At 38.1% G+C, this 24682-nt stretch overlaps 1 protein-coding gene across 1 annotated transcript in view; it reads left to right on the forward strand.

The window, feature by feature from the left end:
• DPP10 (dipeptidyl peptidase like 10) overlaps positions 1-24682 on the forward strand; it is an 802980-nt gene that overhangs the window by 61163 nt on the left and 717135 nt on the right. The window lies entirely within an intron of this gene.

Genomic DNA, 24682 nt, shown 5'->3' on the forward strand with positions numbered 1-24682 from the left:
TTTTTTTTAATTTATCCTTCTTTTTTTTTCCCCAAGTTGTTGCCAGTGTGTGTTATTCAAAAGATCTTTGACATTTCTCAAATCTCTGCTGATGAGTCGACTCTGTTAAGTGTGAAAGAGCTATTAAGGTGAGGAGATGGAGAGTCATGTACATGTATGCTTGTCTTTTATCTTTTGTACAGTTTTTCTCCATTCTTAATTTCAGGGTAAACAGATTGGAGAGAAAGATGCTGAGTTGCATCACACTGGGCAGAGCTGAACTGATCAGAGCTAAGGGTGGTGGCCTTCCAAATTATTAAATTAGTTTACTTTCAGCCTCATTCAACTACTATAGTCATTTTCCTGCTCTTAAAAAATAAACACACACAAACACAACACCTTGAAGTGGGTACTTTTATCTTTTTTGGCCTCTACTTTCTCTTTTTGAACCTCTTTGTGACTTACCTCGATCTCCCTGTCCATGAATAGTACTCTTTATATCATATAATATATTTTATTATGTTCATTTCTCATTAAATTTTCCCTTCTCTCTGCATTACCTAAACTCTTTCCCTGCCTATAGAAGTTTACCTAATTATCATACTAAAGCAGTTCATACTTAGTTGTGAAGCAGTTCCCCAGGTTAGGAATAATATCATAGAGAAAGTCAGTTATTCAAATGAATGTTTAAATGATGGAATCCTACGGGAGTGGGTGACTCTGAGTTGAGAAGATTTCCCTTGCCTACTATGAGTTGTCTTTTGTCATCCTGATTTGAACTGATTTTAGGGTTTTTGTAAAGAAAAGGAAAGCTAATTAGTGAAATTGTCTTCTGCAGTTAAAATTCCATTATGCCTTGTCTCCCTGTCTCTGCCATAAAGCTATGTATACACTGGCGGCCTCTTAAAACACTAAGTGACCGCTTCTCATTAGGCAAGGTATAAAAACACAAGTAGTGAAGAGGGTGATTTAACTCGCTCCAGGGAAGTCTCTTCACACACGTCAGGAACTGGCTATGAGTCAGACATTGGCCTCAGCATTTGTGGAATAAAAACAAAGCCTCTAGCCCCTTGGAGCTGACAGGAGCAATAGGTATGGTGAGGACTGCATAGATCCAGTGTGTAATTGCAGCAAATTCTATGATAGTAATGGAGAAAAATCTATTGAGCCTTTAGGCAATATAAGCAGCTTAGTCACATAAATTCTAATATGCCAACAACCCGCAAAGCAGATGTTACCACCTACATATTTCAAATGAGGGTCCTGAGGCTCAGAGAAGTGGACCCTCTGGGTAAAACCTTTGGCCCTGTCTCTGGCTGCATCCATGCTCACAGGGAAAACGGGTCATGGAAGAAAGAGGAAGCAGCTCATTGTCTTTTGCCTGCCTTCCCTATCAGATAGTGACAACTTCTCTTCTGGGGCACAGTGACTCACTTCAGTGACAGGAATTCAAAAAGGGAAGAAGCAGCTTCTTACTTGTGGAGGAGACTAGTGTACACATTTTCTTGAAAGTGTTAGTTGCTCAGTTGTGTATGACTCTTATGACCCCATGGACTGTAGCCTGCCAGGCTCCTCTGTCCAGGGGATTCTCCAGGCAAGAATACTGGAGTGGGTCACTATTCCCTTCTCCAGAGTATCTTCCTGACCCAGGGATCAAACCCTAGTCTCCTGCACTGCAGGCAGATTCTTTACTTTCTAAGCCAAGAGGGAAGCCCCATACATTTTCTTATGGGAGCATAAAGTTGCAGAAATGTTTCTTTGTCACAGGTGACTAGGCTGCTTTCCGCATGTGTTAGTGAAGGAACTCTGTTAGTGTGAGTAATGTAGTAGATAACCTTGAGAAACTGACTTCATTTTTAGAAGAATCTTTAAGACCTTAAGTCAACATTTTCTGATATGTCCTCCACATGTGTTCATTAGCATTCCCTGAACAAGAGTTTCTTGTACAAAGAGGTGGATGTGGTCCACACTTATGGTTCCATGTAGGAGACACTTCCTACCAAATCCTTCTTACTCAGTGCTCTGAGATGTACTACAGTAGAGAAAATATTGAATTTTGTTTAAAACATTTCTTCCCACATTTGACCCTGGAATCATGTTGGTTTCTTTTTCCTCTTCCAAAGTCAATCTATTAACATTTCTGTAGAACACAAAGCAACCTAGATGTCCATCAGCAGATGAATGGATAAGAAAGCTGTGGTACATATACACAATGGAGTATTACTCAGCCATTAAAAAGAATGCATTTGAATCAGTTCTAATGAGGTGGATGAAACTGGAGCATAGTATACCGAGTGAAGTAAGCCAGAAAGAAAAACACCAATACAGTATACTAATGCATATATATGGAATTTAGAAAGATGATAACAATAACCCTGTATATGAGACAGCAAAAGAGACACTGATGTATAGAACAGTCTTTTGGACTCCGTGGGAGAGGGAGAGGGTGGGATGATTTGGGAGAATGGCATTGAAACATGTATAATATCATATATGAAATGAGTCACCAGTCCAGTTTCGATGCACGATACTGGATGCTTGGGGCTGGTGCACTGGGACGATCCAGAGGGATGGAGAACACGTGTATACCTGTGGCGGATTCATGTTGGTATATGGCAAAACCAATACAATATTATAAAGTTAAAAAATAAAAAAAAATAAAGAAAAATATTTCATTAAATTAAAGGGATAAATGATGTGGAAAATTCAGGCATACTAGTGGGACTAGGGAAACATTTTTTGCAGGGTGTGGGTTGTAGACAACCATTTTGTTATTCAACTAGGTATACACTTCTGGTGGTACCTGGTACTAAGCGGGTATCTTTATAGTTTTCTAGGGTAATAGAACCCATTGGCTTGCATGGATTCTGTAAATGCTAACCAATGTTAAATAATAATGCTAAGATTAAGCATGTGCATCCTGTCTTCTCAGTCTGGATGCAGGATTGTTGTTGCTGTTTAGTTACTAAATTGTGTCCAACTCTTTGCAACCCCATGGATTGTAGCCTGCCATGCTCCTCTGTCCATGGGATTCTCCAGGCAAGAATACTGGAGTGGGTTGCCATTTCCTCCTCCAGGGGGTCTTTCTGACCCTGGGATTGAACCCACATCTCCTGCATTGGCAGGTGGATTCTTTACTGCTGATCCACCAAGGAAGCCCAGATGCAGGATAGTCTCAAAGAACTATGTGATACAGTGGTGATATCTCTTTAACAGTCTTCAAAGATGTGATCATAAGATCTATAGAACTAGAAAGAAACCATGACTGAACAAATACAACTCTTGGAGATTTTTTTCAACAGCCACCAAGTGTTTTGTTGACTTTTCCAGACTTTTAAAAGTGCTGTAACTTCAACATTCAAACCTCCTTTTTGTGTGCATAATAAACATTTCTGCTCTGTATAATTTTAACTAGACCAAATGATGCTTACACTTTCCAGATACCAGCTGTTGAAGCAGCAACTTTCAAATGATTTTGCAGATTGGCAAACACATTATATCTTTGTGTGTTTTGCAGCTGTCTCTTCAGTGAGCCTTGCTTTGCTTTTTGTGAAGTAACTCATGTACAGTGACAGAAGAGTATTTGTTTTCCTCCAACAGTCTTAGCAATTAGTACTTTTCAAGCTCCAGTTTTCCTTCCATGCAACAGGTACCCTGTATTGTGGACCATTTACAAACCAAGGTAATGATGTGTAGGGTTTTTAAGGGCAATTACTTTACAGAAATAAAGGAGAAAGAAGGAATATACTTTGTCCTGACGTGAGTCATTTTAAAATTATTTACTCAACAAATACTCAACACAGTGTCTTTGTGCTGAAGGCACTCTGCTAAGTATTTTACAGCAACTGAACAGTAAATTGTATGAATTAGTTGGATAAAGTGTAAAAGGGAAAGTTGTTCTAAGGAAAAACAAAATTTTAGAGGTGATAGCGCATCACTTTAGTGCAACAGAGGGAAACCCAATGAGGCTAGTGCAAAGAGTCTAAAATTAGAATATCTTAAAGTAAATCTTGGAAGGCAGCAGATAGATTGTGAAAGGCCATGTTACAGAGCTTGGAACTGAGCCTGAGCTAATGGAAAGCCTTAGAAGGATTTTTAACAGGGAGATACCAAGGTCAGTTTTGTGTTTCTAGGCAAAGATGACTTGGTATCAGATGGAGAATAAATTGGAGAGAGTCAAACTGGATGCAGAGAAACTCTAAGGATGTTATTGCCTAGTTACTTAACAATGATTGGCAAGAAGGAGGCAGTGGAGATGGAGGATCCCAATAGATTTCTTATACATGTCTATTAGCTGATATAGACAGTTGTGAGCTAGAGGATGATAGAATTTTATTTTATGTGTATTTTTTAAAATTGACCGTGGCCCAGATTCAGTTCAGTTCAGTTCAGTCTCTCAGTCATGTCTGACTGTTTGTGACCCCATGAATCACAGCACGCCAGGCCTCTCTGTCCATCACCAACTCCCGGAGTTCACCCAAACTCATGTCCATGAAGTCAGTGATGCCATCCAGCTAGATTATGAACTGCTTATTGCCAAATTCAGACTTAAATTGAAGAAAGTGGGGAAAACCACTACACCATTCAGGTATGACCTAATCAAATCCCATAGGATTATACAGTGGAAGTAAAAATAGATTCAAGGGATTAGATCTGATAGAGTGCCTGAAGAACTATGGACAGAGGTTCCTGACATTGTACAGGAGACAGGGATCAAGACCATCCCCAAGAAAAACAAATGCAAAAAGGCGAAAGGGTTGTCTGAGGAGGCCTGATAAATAGCTGAGGAAAGAAGAGAAGCTAAAGGTAAAGGAGAAAAGGAAATATATACCCATTTGAATGTAGAGTTCCAAAGAATAGCAAGGAGAGATAAGAAAGCCTTCCTTAGTGATCAATGCAGAGAAATAGAGCAAAACAAGAGAATGGGTAAGACTAGAGATCTCTTCAAGAAAACTGGATATACAAAGGGAGCATTTCATGCAAAGATGAGTACAATTAAAGGACAGAAATGGTATGGACCTAATAGAAGCAGAAGATATTAAGAAGAGGTGGCAAGAATATGCAGAAAAACTATACAAAAAAAAAATCTTCATGATGCAGGTAACCATGATGGTATGATAACTTACCTAGAGCCAGACATCCTGGAATGCAAAATGAAGTGGTCCTTAGGAACCATTGCTATGAACAAGCTAGTAGAGGCGATGGAATTAAAATTGAACTATTTCAAATCCCGAAAGATGATGCTGTGAAAGTGCTGCACTCAATATGCCAGCAAATTTGGAAACCTCAGCAGTGGCCACAGGCTTGGAAAAGGTCAGTTTTCATTCTACTCCCAAAGAAGGGCAATGTCAAAGAATGTTCAAACTACCACACAATTGCACTCATCTCACAGGCTAGCAAAGTAATGCTCAAAATTCTCCAAGCCAGGCTTCAACAGTACATGAACTGTGAACTTCCAGATGTTCAAGCTGGATTTAGAAAAGGCAGAGGAACCAGAGATCAAATTGCCAACATCTGTTGGATCATGGAGAAGGTGAGAGAGTTCCAGAAAAACATCTACTTCTGCTTTATTGACTGCGCCAAAGCCTTTGACTGTGTGAATCACAACAAATGGTGGAAAATTCTTCAAGAGATGGGAATACCAGACCACCTGACCTGCCTCCTGAGAAATCTGTATGCAGGTCAAAAAGCAACAGTTAGACCTGGACATGGAACAACAGACTGGTTCCAAATAGGGGAAGGACTACGTCAAGGCTGCATATTGTCACCCTGCTTATTTAACTTATGTGCAGAGTATACGAAATGCCGGACTGGATGAAGGCCAAGCTGGAATCAAGATTGCTGGGAGAAATATCAATAACCTCTAATATGCAGATGACACCACGATTATGGCAGAAAGCGAAGATCTAAAGAGCCTCTTGATGAAAGTGAAAGAGGAGAGGGGGAAAGTTGGCTTAAAACTCAACATTCAGAAGACTAAGATCACTCAACTTAGAAGACTAAGACTAAGATCATGGCATCTGGTCCCATCACTTCATGGCAAATAGATGGGGAAACAATGGAAATACTGAGAGACTTTATTATTTATTTATTTATTTTTTGGCTCCAAAATCACTGCAGATGGTGACTGCAGCCATGAAATTAAAAGGTGTTTGCTCCTTGGAAGAAAACCTATGACCATCCTAGACAGCATATTAAAAAGCAGAGACATTACTTTGCCAACAAAGGTCAGTCTAATCAAAGCCCAAAACTATGGTTTTCCAGTAGTCATGTATGGGTGTGTTAGTTCAACTATAAAGAAAGCTGAATGCTGAAGAATTGATGCTTTTGAACTGTGGTGTTGGATAAGACTCTTGAGAGTCCCTTGGACTGCAAGGAGATCCAACCAGTCCATCCTAAAGGAAATCAGTCCTGAATATTCATTGGAAAGACTGATGTTGAAGCTGAAACTCCAATATTTTGGCCACGTGATGCAAAGAACTGACTCTCCATAAAAGACCCTGATGCTGAGAAAGATTGAAGGCAGGAGGAGAAGGGGATGACAGAGGATAAGATGGTTGGATGTCATCACCAGCTCGATGGACATGAGTTTGAGTAGGCTCCAATAGTTGGTGATGGACAGAAAAGCCTGGTGTGCTGAAGTTCATGGGTTCACAAAGAGTCGGACATGACTGAGTGACTGAACTGAATTGAACTGATAGTTGATTTGCAGTATTATATTAGTTTCAGGTGTATAGAATAATAATTCACTATTTTTACATATTACATTCCATTGAAAGTTATTAGAAGATAATGGCTATCATTCCCTGTGCTATAAAACATAGTCTTGTTGCTTACCTATTTTATACAGGGTAGCTTGTATTTTTTTTTAGCATTTTTATTTATTCATTTATTTGGCTGCACCGGGTGTTTGTTGCAGCATGAGGCAACTTTAACTGCAGCATGTGAATTCTTAGTTGCATCACATAGGATCTAGTTCCCTGACCCAGGATTGAACGAGGGCCCCCTGTGTTGGGGTCTTGTCACTGGATCAAGGAAGTCCCAGTAGTTTGTTCTTAATCCCTTACCCCAAACCTCCTTCTCCCCTTTTGTAACCATAAGTTGGTTTTCTGTCTCTGTGAGTCTGTTTCTGTTTCATTAAGAGGATGGTAGAATTTTAGATCTAGAAGATTCAGTAATCTAAGCACTTGGTTTAAAATGTGAAAACTCAGTCTCAAGGCAATTAAGTCAACTTGTTAAAACTTTTAAAGCTGGTTAGTAGGCAAGCCAGAATCAGAACCCGTGTCTCTAGGGAAACTTGCTTTGTATCACCTCTCCATTTATATTTTATTTTGTATTTTATGACTTTCATTTAGCCTTATCTGCATAGCATTGAGTAAAAGAGTAATTTCTTTCAATAATATTGTGAAATGCTAAAATAAGATCTTGTAGCAGAGGGGGAAGATTGAAGGCGGGAGGAGAAGGGGAGGACAGAGGATGAGATGTGTGGATGGCATCACTGACTCAATGGACATGAGTTTGAGTAAACTCCGGGAGTTGGTGATGGACAAGGAGCCCTGGCATGCTGCAGTCGATGGGGTTGCAAAGAGTCAGACATGACTGAGCAACTGAACTGAACTGAGCAGAGGGGGGACATTTAATGGCAGCTGTCTCTTCCTCTGCCTCTTACTATTTGACTTTGAGCAATGCATCCATGTACTTCCAACATCTGGTTTATAAGTTTTGACTCAACCAGTCTCACATGTCTCCATCAGTCAGTAAACAAGTATTGATCACCACCCATGCTCCAGGGACTATAATAAATGCTGGGTGTATATTTTGAGTAAATCTCTGTCCTTAAAGCTTTGCAGCATAAGGTGAATGCACAGGGCAGCAGGGCATCCAACCCTTTTCTGGGTTCACTCTGACTTCCTGGGAATGAAACTTATTTGAGGGCAGTGCCAATATCACAGTTTCAGATTGCCTGAAGTGTAAATTTAGAAGTAAATTGACAAAGCTGAAAAAAAATTACTGTTCATATTTCATTTTTGTACCTCACCCTTGTGATTGGTTGTAACATATTTATTCTGAAACCCTTTCTGGAATTGACCTTGTGGACGTCAGATCAATTCTGATCTCAGAGTTGAGTCATTGTAAATGGGTACCATGTTAGATTACTTGGGTCATGTTAGATTACTTGGTTCAGCCCTCACGCTAGTGGTAATGATAGCAATGCTTACCTCAAAGGCATTCCTTAATGAGCTTTGACATCCCCATCTTGATCCTAAGAAGACATCCTCACTTTTGAACACATCTCCCAACTTCAAACTGCAGCTCAATCATAAAAGTTAAACATTTTCATCTTAAGGAAAATGTCAGTGCCCTCATAAAAATCCACATTCTGTCCAAGAGGCCAAATATGACTCTGTATGGAGCACAGGTATGTTGGCAGAAGAAGAAACTGTGTACAAAGCTTCTATTCTGTATTTGTTTGCTCCTAAATTGTTTTTATTGGACACATTTGCTTAGCAAAATTTAAGATATGCACACACACATGCATTTGAAATACTTTATGCTGCTGCTAAGTTACTTCAGTCATGTCTGACTCTGTGCGACTCCATAGATGGCAGCCCACCAGGCTCCCCCGTCCCTGGGATTCTCCAGGCAAGAACACTGGAGTGGGTTGCCATTTTCTTTTCCAATGCATGAAAGTGAAAAGTGAAAGGGAAGTCGCTCAGTCGTGTCTGACTCTTCGTGACCCCATGGACTGGAGCCTGCCAGGCTCCTCTGCCCATGGGATTTTCCAGGCAAGAGTACTGGAGTGGGTTGCCATTGCCTTCTCACGAAATAGTTTATAGTGAGGTTTAAATGTGAAGTTTTGGCATGTGAGATTATGATTCTCTTTTTCAGCTGCATTCTTGTGGGTTTTGTCTTTCTAGCATTTCTTTTCTTTGGTATTTTTCTTGTGTTACTTGTCTACTGTGGTTTTTTTTGTTTTTGTTTTTTTGTTTGTTTGTTTGTTTTTTTTGTCCAGTCTAACTTTCTTCTTTTATGCCTTGCTCTAGTCATCTTGCTTTGGCTCTTGTTCATTTCCTGAGTAGGCAAACAAACCTCTGGGAAATGTGGTCTCACAGCTCAGAACAGCAAAGAAAAAATAAATAACACAGTAACTCCAAGGGAGGAACTGTGTTTCCTGGAGATGAATTCGTGCCAAAGCAGATGCAAGAAGCAGCAGCTCTGGCAGGAAAAGGGAAGAACTACAGATGTGTCAAGGTTGTAATTCCCAGCTTTAGTGACACCAGTAGCAATGCAGACAAAAAGCACTGCGTTTCCACAATATAGTTATATAGATGCTAAAGATACAGAGAGGGAGATTGAATTAATCTCAGCAGTACAAATAAGACACACTCAAGACATTATATTTTAGTGCAGTTGGTTTATTTTGCAAACAAATTCACAACTATCTGAACTGTTGTATGACTAATTCCATTTTTGTGCTGTACTTTCAAGACTAAGGTGTAATGATTTGAATAGAGCTATTTATTAACTTTAGTATAATTTTGCTAAATTTATGAGTGCCTTTTGGAAAGTGAGTCACCTACTTAGTTTCTTTTACTGATCTTTATGCATTTCACTGTGCTTTTATTTTAGACTATAAAATATTCTGTGAGAATATATTTTTGAAATGAGGATCTATCAGTAGGTCACAAAAAGCTTCAATTTGCCAACATATTAAAAAAATTTTTTTGACTAATAAGATCACAGCTATTTTATTATTCATTTGATGTGGAAAATATTTGACTTTCCCTAAAGCAACCTTTTTTATTACCTCCCTTTTTAAAGAAGAACTCAACATTGTTTTTTACATTTGGGTAACATATGTTCAACTGAACAATATAAATGAAACCACAGTCAAATAATTAGACCCCATAAATCGTTTTATTTAGGTATTCTTATTTACTCTAAACTTTGAATGGTTATGATATGTCAGCCAGAAAGATCCAGTTTGAATAAGAACAATAAATAACATTTTTTTTTTTTTTATGGATGTGTTCTGGAATTTGCCTGAACAGAGAACAGCCTGGGCTCTGAAATGTGCCAGCCAAGAGGTCTGCATGCTTCTTCCTGTATGACATTGCTAAATAAGGATGATGATAACAGGCAAGTTGGCCTCTGGCTTCTTTGTAAAATGGCACAAATACCAGTGCTGACATGAGAAGACAGTTTTGAGACAATGTAAGAAAATCCTTTAGCAGAGTCAAGCCCTAGGAAGTACTGACTAAATTGCCCTTGGTTAATAGTATCATTGGTTCTTCCAGGTGGCACTAGGTAAAGAATATGCCTGCAATGCAGGAGATGCAAGAGCCGTGGATTCGATGTGGGTTCCATCCCTGGGTTGGGAAGATCCCCTGGAGTAGGAAATGGCCACCTACTCCAATATTCTTGCCTGGAAAATTCCACGGGCAGAGGAGCCTGGCAGGCTACAGTCCATGTGGTCACAAAGAGGCAGACACGACTGAGCACTCTGCAGTAGTATCATTACCATTTCTATAAGCTCTGCTAGTTCTGTTTATGAGATTAGTCATACATCATCCATTGTCAAATCTAAAATGTGACAACAAATTTTAGATTTAAGAACATTGGTTGATTTAGCCCATTGAATTATATTCAATATGTAATATGAAATATATATATACACACACACACACATATATATAATTCAAAGAATTCCTCTTTGTGTTTATTTTCCACCCTTTTGCCTTAGATTATTGACTCTTGAGGGACTTTAAGACTATGTTGTTTCACTTAATATGGCAGCAATATACTAACCATCAGTTGTGTATATCAGAAGCAGTAAAGCCAATATGACTTTAGTACATTCATATTTTGAAAATTTTTTTCATATATTGCTTAGAATCTAAGAAACAAATGATGTTGATACTTGCATGAAATAGAGAGAGAAATGAGCTATTAGGTATTTTCTTTTCTTTTCTTTTTTTTAGGGTTGATTGTAAGAGGCAGCAAATGCTTTGAGTCATTGAAATGTTTTCCTATCTCATTTATTACTCTTTTCTTGATTAACAAGTAAGTGCTAGTTAAAGCTATTTGATGCTATGGCTGTTTAGCTTTTTATGCAAAAATGGGTCAAAACCATTTGATAAGTGTGCATTCAGCATTATGCAAGAGCACTAACCCAGGATACATGACTTAGATCTGACCTTCACCTGCAATTACTTATCAATGAAGCTCTGCCCAGGCCGTTGTCAAGTACTTGTACATTATCCACATTATCCACAAATTATCTAATTTACAAGTTGAGAGGTTAGTCTTTATCTGTATTACCTTTAAACTAAATACTTATTGTTCCCTTAAGCATGTTAGTAATTTAGAAAACAAGGAGTAAACCTTTTTGCCTGAATCTGTTAGGTCGTAACCCTTCATCACAGGCTCTTTTGAAGACGTGAAGAGGCTTTATATGAAGATGATCAGAGAAGCCTGCTCTATTGGAAAGAATCAACCCTATGTGTATGACATGTACTAGTGTCTTTCCTCGCCAAAGGGCATACTCCAGTTATTCAGATCAGAGGTTGCCTTCATTACCGTAGCCAAAATACTCCCCTTTGATCTGCATCTTCTTAGATTCAACATAAACTTTTATGGCACATATCTTTGAGAAGTCCTTATTGGCATGCAAGGGGTCACTGCATAGTGGAACTTTTAACATATGAAACAAACAATATTAAAAAATGCTTTATTTATTTATTTGGCTGCACCCAGTCTTAGCTGTGGCACCTAAGATTTTCCATCTTTAGTTGCTGCATGTTGTATCTTAGTTCCCTGACCAGGGATTGAACCTCACCTCCTTCTTTGAGAGCAAGGAGTCCTAGCCAATGGACCACCAGAGAAGTCTCAAAACAATATTTTTGTGTTTGGTGGAATGATAATCTATGCAACAATATTGTAAAAGCTAGTTTTCTTTAGTTGCTGCCTATCTGAAGCACACATATATATGCTAAACTGCCTTTTACTTTGATATATTTTTATCGTAACATATTAATGTGTAAATATGTATTTGGGCATGTTTGTCCATAAATTCTTACAGTGACATGTTTATTATTGCATGTTCTGCCTGAAATGAGTTCAGGAGTTCAGTACTTGAGAAATGCATATTATTCACATCAGGTTTATTATATATGGAATTGCAAGAGTTTATTTTACTTCTCTTTCAAGACCATATAAACAATTCATCTATCTAAGTAGAAAACTGAGACATTCACATGACTAGCCATTCCCACTAATATTTAGTATTCATCACTCTGTTATCCTTTAAGTGAGTTCTTAAATAGTTCTGTTGAACTATAGGCCCAGTAAGGCCTATAGAATATAGTTTAAGATCTGATCAGCAGTTATAGTGAGAATTTCCGAGAGGAAATTTGGGAAAGTCTTCACTGAGGACTCATTTCAGGTAGCTGGAGTATAATACCCTCCTGGACCTAGAAGGATGCAGTGCATTTTTATTTCATATATTTTGTTTCAAAATCAGTAAGAGATACCTTGGAGTAGGAAGTTGTGTTCCTGATAAGCATTAGTTTAGAAAAGACTGAGATTGTAAACTCAAACATATTATAGACCCATTTTGCCCATCTCTTGCTTATAAGAAACTCTCTGTACTTTTACCCTGCTTCACTGACCCACAGTGTGAAGGGATCATAAGAGTAATCAATACTCATCCTTAAGGCTTCAGAGTTTGTTTTATATGAGGTCTCCATGGAAGGATCTGTGTTTACTTTATCTGTCTTCATCCTGACTGATCATATAGCACTTACCTTTCCTCTTTTCAAACTAAAATCTAATTTTTCTTTCTTTCTTTTTTAAAATTTGTTACTTAAAATGTCTCCTCTGATATTCTTGTTCTGATATTCTTGTTTGATGATTTTAGTAGGAAAGAATAAGGTCTGCGTTTTTGTTTGTGAACTCTTCCTGGTTATTCTTTGACATTGTTTTTAGTTGTATGGCTAATATTTATGTTTGCTAACATCCATGTACTTAATCTCAAGTGAATAATAATAATGCATTATAATGTATAACATATCAAGATGATTAGCATATAACTGTTTTCTAAGTACCTCAATGTTTAAGTGTAAGTCTATAGCACTGAAACTACTATTATCTAGTACTTACTATGATAAGTAGATTTTAGTCATATTTAAGAGCTCAATAAGCTGACTCAGGTCCCTAAAATAGTGTTTGTTATACTGAAATAAGGGCAGAATTTATAGATTGAAAAAACTCAGCAAAAATATTTTAAACAAAAATATTAGGGTAAAATAACTTTTGAAAAATAGCATTTAGAATTTGGACTTCCATTTTGCAGAGAAATTCTGTGTTTGAGAAGCAGTCCTTCTCAACAGGAGTTGGGAAGCAGACTTGAGACCGTAACTTAATTTTCTGGCAAGTGTGGCCAGTGGGTTGTAGAGTGCCATGCAAATTGAGGATGGTTGTCGCTGTGGAATGAATGGAGGTTTGGTCTGGGTGCCAAGTCAACGTAAGGAATGAAAGCTACATCCCATGAAGATGGTTTCATGACAACCCTGGCTTTCAGCACATTGATGAAAAGCTTTATTATTCCACTTCTGCTTCAGTTGCAGGCATCCTTTTGGGGGTTAAGCTTACCCAAGAGTATTACCTCATTTCCAAGTCTAAGCATCAGGTCCTGATAGATGGTATGAAATCGTCAAACCCTGTGGATTTTCAATGGCATTTTAGAATCATCTGTATCAACAGAAATGATGTTAAGATACACTGAGTTCATTTTAAATAAGTTCTACTTCAGCCTACTTTGAGAGGGGGCAGATAGGGAAATATGAATCAGTATTGCCATGTGATGTGCAATTTCTATATGAAATAGTTAAAGTGTCACTAAACGTGTTTGTCTGAAAGTCATATGAGTGTCCCAGTCTGTCCTTCCTCCAGACTTCCCCCTTTATTCAAAAACACTCCATGGCTATAATTTGAGCTTGTCTCCAGTCTCTGGAGAGATGTCAGAGGTTTGCCTGGTTTTCTGTATCAGTTCATCACTGGCACTGCCGTCCATTCCCTACCTGACTACATTGTTGCTTTCCTGACCGAATTGTGACCCCTGGCTTCCCTGCGCTCTCAGGTTTCTGAACCACTCAGTCTGACTGAGGGCACACAGTTTGTTTTCCCTGTACTCATCTTGTCTAACTGAGATCACTGTCCTGTTGTTAACTACTATCTGTGTTGTGGACATGACATAATTTGAAAAAGGATAGGGCAAAAATTTTAACCTACTCCATTACCCAGTGGGTTTGGTTTTTAAAGTCTGTGTTTTTATTCCAGATTAGACAATTTATGTTACGATGTGGTAAGAATTTTGTGGATATTTTCACTGTTGGTTATCCAGAGTTGCCACAGAACAAAGGTGTTGGTGTAATTCTCTAGGTCTGTCAATATATTATGCTAGTATTAATGTACTGTCAAAGAGTGACTCCTTACAGTATTGCACCAAATAAAGACACATCTTGTTCTGTGCTAATCTCAGCCTACCAATAACCAATGTTGTGGCTGGGCAGGCCCTTGTGGTTCTTATGATTGCAAGACACTCTTCAGCAGTGATATCAGGAAGCTATGAAAAATAAAAGTTTATTATTTATAGGACATAGAAATTATACAGGCCACACAGTGAGGTTGTGGGTGAAGAGAGAGAGGGCCTATGCCTGCAGTTCAGCTCTTATTGGTGTTAATCAATGGTGGGGACCTAGGGTTTCCACAGGCTCACTCTTTATTGGAGAAGCGATTGGCAACCCACTCCAGTGTTCTTGCCTGGAGAATCCTGTGGACGGAGGAGCCTGGTGGACTGCTGTCTGTGGGGTCGCATAGAGTCAGACAGGACTGAAGTGACTTAGCAGCAGCAGCAGCATTCTTTATTGGTGAATTTAAAACACAAAAGTGGAAATTTAAAGCTGGAAGAGAAAAAACAAGAGGCTCAAATGTCAGTTATCAAAATCAGCCTAAATTTGTAAAGCAAAGGAGACTTAGTGAGGGGAGGTAGCCTGAATCTTTATCTAGTGTGTCTGGCAGTGTGCTTTTCTGAGATGACCCTGTTTGAATCAGATGCCCCAGCAATCAAAGCTTAAGTCAGGCACTTGCATTGAAAAAAGGAGAAAACCCAACTTTCAGGACTTACACTGTACATCTGTATTCCCATCTAACAAGAGATCACATGATTTCCTTTGATCATTTTAAAATTTTGAAATTTTTAAGTTCCTTGACCAACGTGATAAACATTAAGTTGCAATTTTAACTCTGAAAAGAGACTTTGTAAAAGATGCAATATGATTTTATAAATCTGCAGAGTTCATGAAAAAAACTTTCATTTTAAAATAGGCCAGATGCTATTGTAGCTGATAGATACATGCAAAAATTTAAATCCTCCAAGGTCTATAGAGAGACCACAAAACTTTAAAAATTTCAGTGACTGATTTTATAACTATACATCATCTGATTTAACATAATAAAAACATGCATTAAAATTTTTGAGTTTAACAGCAAGGTACCTTTCAAATGTATACATGCAATCTGTTTGGATTTATTCCTTTATCTGTTCAATAAGTTTCTATTCATTCTCAATACCTAGTTTACTGAGTAAACTTTAGTACTCAGTAAATTTTTAGTAAAATTTAGTAATTTCCCATCTTCTCCCAGATGAGTTATTTTTACTTCAGGGTTTTTACCAAGATACTTCATAATTAGGAGCTAGAAAGAAGTCCCAAACAGCTTAGTTTTGATTCCTAGATCTCTCATTACCAGCTGTTGACCTTAGAAAAGTTATTTAATAACTTTAAATCTTAATTTTTTCATCTGCAAAATGATACAAGTGTAGTTGTTTAATAACAGTAACTGTCCCTTCTTATCAATGGCATGACAATATGGTAAGCCACATACAGAGGTTTGTCATATAAGGTTAATTTAATATTAATTCTGTTTCTGTGATGGTTATTATTATTATTTATTTAGGACTTTGACATTTTTGTTTAACTTCTTGCTCATTTGACTATTTACCATATTATACTGAGGACTCTTTCCAGACAGAAATAACTTGGTCTGTTTTGGTCTTTCCTCAGTAGGTAACATGTGTCCTAAACATAATAGGTATTTAATTAATTTAAGGCAAATAAAGAAAAAATGCCATTCCTCTACAAAATGCTGCCAGAGGAACTTAATAGACCCACATTTCATCTTTCATTCAATGCTACCCATCACCCATCCTAAAGCATCTGATTTCCTATACATGAAAACCAAACTCCTTTGCAAACAACATCACTGAGGTTGACTTTGGTTACTTTGCCCAGCACTATTCATACTAAACTATTTCATCTGCTAAAACACACTACTGATTCATATGTCTTCTTGCCTTTACCTATGATTACTTATGACTAGAATTGTCTATTTCTTATTTACCTATCTAACCTACTGAAGGAGATCATCCCTGGGATTTATTTGGAGTGAATGATACTGAAACTGAAACTCCAGTACTTTGGCCACCTTATGCGAGGAGATGACTCATTGGAAAAGACCCTGATGCTGGGAGGGATTGGGGGCAGGAGAAGGGGACAACAGAGGATGAGATGGCTGGATGGCATCACTGACTTGATGGACATGAGTTTGAGTGAACTCCGGGAGTTGGTGATGGACAGGGAGGCCTGGCGTGCTGCGATTCATGGGTTCGCAGAGTCGGACACGACTGAATGACTGAACTGAACTGAACTTAACCTACTTACTCCAAGACTCAAATCAAGCATCACCCTTTCTCAAACCTCTGCTAGGTTTAGGTCTATCTTCTCCATCCTCTGCTTTACTTACTTGTCATATGTCACTTGACCTTTACTGTTATTCATTTTTTTCTCTCTCGGTCATGTGATTATATTTTTTGTAAGGGCAGGCAAAGTTCTGGTCTTAATAATAAATGTTTTGCCTGAGAGTTAGTTTCTTAAAAGGGTCAATAAACATGTACTGAGCTGAACTGAATATGTTATATAGAGTTATACTTTCTCCATTCAGCTTTCTGACTTGCATTCAAAAGGATACCCTTTCTGTTTTTACATTTGCTGGTGTAAAATGTTGCCGGGAGCCGGCATATTGCATATTGAGTGCATATTGCATATTGAGAGCAGCACTTTCTACAGCATCATCTTTCAGGATCTGGAATAGCTCAACTGGAATTCTATCACTGCCGGGAGCCAGCGTGAGGAACTCCGCCCATGACAAAGGTCATGAGGAAGGAGGCTCGGCATACGCAAAGGCGGGATCGAGCCTCAGGAGTCCCCCTGGAAATTCTCGAGCATCTACCCCCCAAATCTGAGTCTGCCTACTTTCTGCTTTGTGCTTTCACCTACACCTCTGACTTTACGGGGGCTGTCCCCCACTACCTCTCTCTGAAAAAAGAGTTAGCTTACAGCTCCAGTTAATAATTCCTGGTTGTGACAGTGTTTCAACTTACAAACTCCTTTGGAAATCCTCTAGCCTGCCTGAATAGGTTTTTCCGGCCACATGTGATTGTTCAGAGCCTCCCAGCTGTGAGAGGCAGGAGATGTTCTAAACTGCCTAAACACAGATTCCTTTGAGTAGTTAAAAGATTGATTAGAAATTGTATTGGTGAAGGGTTTTTCACTTGTTGGGCCAATGTTGGCTGCTAAATCTCCATACTCCTTACCTACTGTGTCCTTGGCAGTGTATTGATTGATATAATGGGTGTATAGAAATGTAAAATGCAGCTTTGTCCAATGCTTTTTTGGAGGCTGGTGCCTGACTTTGGAATAATCACCTTTAAAGAAAAATATGTTAACAGGCCTCCGGGCCAGAAGATGATGTCAATCACCTGAACTTTTGCATATGATAAGTTTGAAAGCCTAGCTTCGATTAGAACCAGGAACTGCTGTCCTTGCATGACTCCACCTCTTCCCCCATTATCCTCTATGCATAACTTAAGGTATAAAAACTACTTTGGAAAATAAAGTGCGGGCCTTGTTCACTGAAACTTGGTCTCCCCATGTCACTCTCTCTCTCAAATTCTGGCTGAGTCTCCATCTGGAGCGCGGAACCTGCCATGCTTGCTAATTATGCCTGGGTTTCTAAGATCCGACCGGGGAGGCCTCAGTGTCTCCTCTCCTTCGGGAGAATGGAAGGACGCCTGCGGCCTACGTAAGTGGTGCAAACTTCTTGTCTTGAAGTTTTATTGGTCTCCCGCGTAAACCAAGCTACTCAGCCTCTTTTCTCCACTGAATTTTCCTACTGAGCTATCCTTATTCTATGACCCTCGCCTACGCCGTCTCTCCTTCGAATACCCTGGATCAGCCGGGGCTGGTCCCCGGCAAAATGTTACTTTGAAGCCCTTATCCCAGCTGTCAAATACAGGTAAAAAAATGAATTCAAGAGATAAGTATCTTTGAGGTTTTGGGAAAGAAGAGAAAAAAGGATTTGGTTGTTCCTGAAGCATGATCTCTAGCCTTACATATCTTTCCTGTGACTTTAATCAGTGTGTAGCAAGAAAGTTCTGCTGGATACTTTTTTCTGGAAAAATTGTATTCCCTTACTTATAAATTGTATTTATACCTGGCTTCCTTAGAGCATGACATTTGAATGAAATATGTACCTTATGAAAATTTATTTGTTTTACACTACATGGTTTCCAGCTATAGTACTGGCATATCTTATATTGAAAGCAGTGGTCATGTCTAATGTTGTTAAAAAAGAAGGTGTCTTTTAATAAACTAAGAAATGCATTGATTTCTTAGAAGTTTTTCTTAAGCTCCTCCCACCAAAAAAAACCCCCAAAAAACAAGAGATAAAAATTCTGGTCTAGTTTTAATATTTTATTTGGAGACAGTAAGATCTTATTCTGTTTGCATCCATTTGAACCAGACTCTGTGTGTGTGTGTGTGTGTGCGTGCACACATACATGCTCAGTCATGTCCAACTCTTTGTAACTCTGTGGACTGTAGCCCACCAGGCTTCTCTGCCCATGGAATTTTCCAGGCAAGAATACTGGAGTAGGTTTCTATTTCCTTCTCCAGGGCATCTTCCTAACCCAGGGATCAAACCTGTGTCTCTTGAGTCTCTGTGTGGCAGGTGGATTGTTTACCACTCTACCACCTGGAAAGCCCTGAACCAAACTATATATTTCATATAAACTTTTTCTTTGAGGATGCTGTGAGTAAAATTTTTGACTTACTTTCCATGCCAAGGAGATCCTCTGTAGAGTAATATATACTGGAAATAATTATAATAAAATATGCTTTTGATTTCCCATGTCTAACATTTGAGTCTCTAATGTTTATGAAGTACAAATCAGTTTTGTTGTGATTGTTTTTCTGACCATAATTTAAATAGAAAACGCTGCTGAATTAAACTATTTTAATTGAGAGAAAAACAATGTCGATTTTTTTTCTTTTTACTAAAGAAGGCCAATATCATATGTTCATATTGAAGTTCATTTATTTATTGGTCTTAGAAGCATTATTATTACACATTCTGATATATATGATCATTGCCCACCAAAGCACTAGGATCTGTGATTAGTGATAATATGTTGTGCTATGCTTAGTGGTCTATAGCTCACCAGGCTCCTCTGTCCATGGGGGTTTTACATTATCTCTTTTATCAGAGTATCTATGCTAAGTCACTTCAGTTGTGTCCGACTCTGTGCGACCCCATAGACGGCAGCCCACCAGGCTCCCCCGTCCCTGGGATTCTCCAGGCAAGAACACTGGAGTGGGTTGCCATTTCCTTCTCCAGTGCATGAAAGTGAAAAGTGAAAGTGAAGTCGCTCAGTCGTGTCCGACCCTCAGCGACCCCATGGACTGCAGCCCTCCAGGCTCCTCCATCCATGAGATTTTCCAGGCAAGAGTACTGGAGTGGGTTGCCATTGCCTTCTCCCATCAGAGTATCTAGGGTACTATTATTATTCCCATTTTATGGATGATAAAAAAGGGCACAGAGAGTTCAAAGTAACATAGCTTAAAAAAGGGTTAACGGGTTTTAATTCTTCAGCCTAAGATAATACATACTCATAAAAAAAGGCTTGTATTTAGCTGTTTGTACTTGGTAAAAAGTTGAGTAATTTTGGTTTCTAGACTGTGAAGTGAACTTGAAAATGAGCTACATTTTGTTGTATTTATTTCCCCACCATTTATTATGTAATAGGGATGCAGTCAGTTTTTGTATCCTGGTCTTGCATATATGTTCATGTTTACTTGGTTTAATATTTCCAGCTCTGGTTCTTAGTACTTTTCCATGTTCATTTTACTTCTGTTTCAAGCCACAAACCACATGCCATTCTTAGTACAGATCTTTCTCTGTCCATGGTCCTGAAGTCAATAAGCTATTCTGTAAAGAATAACAATAAAAAGGTTCTCTCTTCATCAACCATCAGATGATTGATGTTTATCATATGTATTACTGAGATATAACCCAGAGAAGTTTGTATTTCTTGAAATATTACCCTATATTCTCAATTTAAAAGTTCTGAAAACTTAGTAACAGGAGAATAAAATGACCTCAAATGTCATTTGTCAAGCCCTGAGAAACAGAAAGTTAAAGAAACTGATCTAGGCTCACAATTAGCTTGAAATTGAGCTTGGAAGAAAGCATAGCTATATTGTTTTATTTACTTGTCCTTTAATGATGCTACACTGCCTTGTCTCTTACATTAATAAAGAGAAAATTTATCACAGAAAAATGTGAATTGTTCGACTTTTTCCTCAGAATTTATCATCTGTGATCAACAACTAGAAATGTGTGAACCAGTTGGTCCACCTAACTGTGATAGAGTGATGGCAGAGATTATAATAAGCACCACCAATGATTAGCATTTATTGAGTTTTCACTGTGATCTTTACAAGCATCATTCAATTTAATCTTCCCTTCAACCCCATAAGAACTAAAATTATCGGTGTGATGATGGAGATCCTAATACTCAGAGATTTAATTGCCCATTTACCTTGGCATTGTTGCAGGGTAAATGTTCGAAGCCAGGTTTTCTAACACCAAAGTCTATATCCTTAATCACTATTTTATATTGCTGACTTTGTTTCATGCACCATTGTATCTATTGGTAGTTGTCAACATTGCAGGCGTTACCACTGCCACAGACTCTTTTTATGAGCTTGTTTGTGACAGTGATAAGAAAAAAATATAGTATATTTCCAATTAGTTACCTTTTGTAGATTTCCCACGTGATCCTATGAAAGACACCTTGGGTTTAGCATTGTTCTAGGAAAAATGCATTCAGGAATAATGATGTTACAAAGTCATCTGTTTGCAAAAGATTATGTGTAGTCTACACATAACCAATCTTTGATAGGGGAGCAGTATTTCACCAACATAAATGACCTTGAGAAATTTTTAGACCTGCCTTAACTTGAAGTTCATTCAATTTTTATTTCTGAAAACAAAACACACTATGCTTTTGAAGAATCTTAACAAGTTCAACAGAGAAATATAACAATACTTCACTATTACTATAGCATGCACTCTACTGTGTATTTAACATAATTCTAATTATCATATCCATTCTTCAGAATGTGGATCTATTTTTATATATCTATTTCTTGAAGAATAGATATAATTTGAGGTAAATGTGAAATACATAGTGCAGCACCTGATTTAGATAGATAGATATTGTGCATTGATTATCTATATCTATATGGATAGATATAGATGGCAGTATCACCTCCCTCAAAGCTCTAGTTGTCAAGAATATCCTCTAGCAGCATTGTAAGCTGTTATCAGAAAATGTCAGGAAAGCTTAAATTCAATTTTACATACCCTTCAAGAAGACAGCATATATGCAAAACATCTTGTCGCTTGGAGTACTGCTGTCATTTGTCTCACTTCTAGATTTTGTTGTCATGATACATTGAACATATTCTGGTAGTGGGTGGGTTAGACTGTCTAAGTATTATTTTCTATCCCAAAATGTTCATTATGCTCTTTTTGGTGCATTTTTATTAGGAAACTTAATTATTTAGAGTTCTAGCTATATATGTCTCATGAGTTGTACATATGGTGAATGTGTGCCAAGCAGTTTTGTTGAATCTGACACATTTCTACAAAGACACTGTGAGAAAAAGAAGTCAATAAGATCTACTTGCATTTTGAGTTAGAAAACCTTCCATTTAGTCATCATGTGGTTCTATTCTTTATTTCCCTGAAAATCGTTTGAAACATAGCAAACCCATATTTTTGAATTTGATATCTATACTGTCGGTTATCCATAGAGCAAAATAAAACTTAACAAGCAGGAACAAGATCTTTGACTGTCATGTAATAATGTGTCAGGTAATCTTATTCAGCTGTGAAATACTTAATACTTTTGAATGGCACTTTACTGAATACTTCTATCTATAACAGAATTTATTAAAATGCTCATTTTGACTACTTATAACAAGTAGATCAATTCAGTATTTCCAATAGTGGTTAAAGAAAGCTCAATTTAATTAAATATCTGTGAGGAGGAAATTGATTTCAGAACAAAAGTCACTATTTCAAATTACTTATTTGGATTTCACTTTTGCTTGTTAGTGGAGTTCCCTTTGTATAACCAATTGTAGTAAGTTAAGCTTTTCATTTGTTATAAGGGATGTGTTCCTGTCTGAAAAACTACAAATTTCAAGTAAATCAAAAGAAAGACAAACCATGGCACCAAGGGATTTACTGTAGATATTGAGGCACATTTCAAGTTTATACTGAAAGCTGGAAGCGCCATTTAAATTGCCATGTTCCTAGGACATTCTTATAGTTCTGGATGCAGGCAGACACTACATCTGGCATTATTTTGACATCAGGACATTTGGATGGGTCGGATCTTCTCAAGATTTCATTTTAAATTGTTTGGAGTTTCTGAAGTACCCATAAGCTTCCTTCTTTTTAGGTGACATAAAATGTTCTGAATAGTCTGAATTATGTGAATATGTAAGATTCTAGAAACGTCATGAAATATAGAAATTATATTTTTCTGAACTGAAGTGGATGAACCTAAAGGCTGTTATACAGAGTGAAGTGAGTCAGAAAGAGAAAAACAAATATCGTATATTAATGCATATATATGGAATCGAGAAAAATGGTACTGATGAACCTATTTGCAGGGCAAGAATGGAGATACAGATGTAGAGAATGGACTTGTGGACACAACAGGGGAAGGAGGTGATTGAGAGAGTGGCACTGACATGTATGGACTACCATGTGTAAAATAGATAGCTAATGGGAAGTTGCTGTATAATACAGGGAACTCAGCCTGGTGCTCAGAGATGACCTAGATGGGTAGGATGGTGAGGGGCGGGTAAGGGTGGGAGGGAGGCTCTAGAGGAAGGGGACATATGTATTCCTATGGATGATTCACATTGTTATATGGCAGAAACAAACACATTATAAAGCAATTATTCTCCAATTAAAAATTTAATTTTTTTTATTTTTCATTTTAGTGCAGACTGCTATTTTTAGCAATAAATAATTTGTCAGAGTGAGGTCAGTTTTCAGAATGCCTGAAATAAGTTAGAAACATTTACCTTGCATTGGAGAAGGAAATGGCAACCCACTCCAGTGTTCTTGCCTGGAGAATCCCAGGGACGGGGGAGCCTGGTGGGCTGCCGTCTATGGGGTCGCACAGAGTTGGACACTACTGAAGCGACTTAGTAGAAGCAGCAGCAGCAGCCACTCCAGTATTCTTGCCTGGAGAATTCCATGGACAGAAGAGCCTGGCAGGCTACAGTCCATGGAGTCTAAAGAGTCAGACACAGCGGAGCAACTGACACTTTTCACTTTTCACAGGAATATAATGAATCCTTGAGTTGTAATTCATGCTTTTTTGTTCTCTTTTTTCCTTGGGTCAAATTTATTGAGATGTAATTTGCATACAGTATGATTCACTCTTTTTAGTAAATAGTTTTGACAACTGTATGCAGTCATATAACTGTTAGCACAATTGAGATACAGAAGTGTTCTCTCAAACTCTTTTACCCTTAGTCACCCATCCCTGACTGTCAGTCCTTGGTAGGCACTGATACGTTTCTTGTCTCTATAGTTTTGCATTTTGCAGATTTTCATAGAAATAAAGTGATACAATCTGTAGTCTTTAGGGACTGGCTTCTTTTAGTTAATGTATTTGAATTCTTTTCTGCTGTTGTGTGCCTTAGGACTCCATTTCCTTTTATTGCTGAATACCATCCCATTATATAGAGATACCATAAAGTATTCAGCCATTTTATGCTTTCTTTTTATTTTTCTAGGCAGGGTTTCTGCCATGAACACTTAGCATTCTGTTAGCACTTTGACTAATTATCATTTTATATACATTTATTTTCTTTTAGGGCTTTTCAAATGAGCTTTCACAATTTTAGTTTTTGAAAAGCAGGAGCTTTTGAACTTACTATATTATTTGTAATCATTTATACTTAAATAAGGAGAAGGCAATGGCACCCCACTCCAGTACTCTTGCCTGGAAAATCCCATGGACAGAGGAGCCTGGTGGGCTGTAGTCCATGGGGTCGCAAAGAGTTGGACATGACTGAGCGACTTCACTTTCACTTTTCACTTTCATGCATTAGAGAAGGAAATGGCAACCCACTCCAGTACTCTTGCCTGGAAAATTCCATGGACGGAGGAGCTTGGAAGGCTGCAGTCCATGGGGTCGCTGAGGGTCACACAC

This window comes from Bubalus kerabau, chromosome 3, assembly GCF_029407905.1.
Source record: "Bubalus kerabau isolate K-KA32 ecotype Philippines breed swamp buffalo chromosome 3, PCC_UOA_SB_1v2, whole genome shotgun sequence".
Classification (NCBI taxonomy): domain Eukaryota; kingdom Metazoa; phylum Chordata; class Mammalia; order Artiodactyla; family Bovidae; genus Bubalus; species Bubalus kerabau.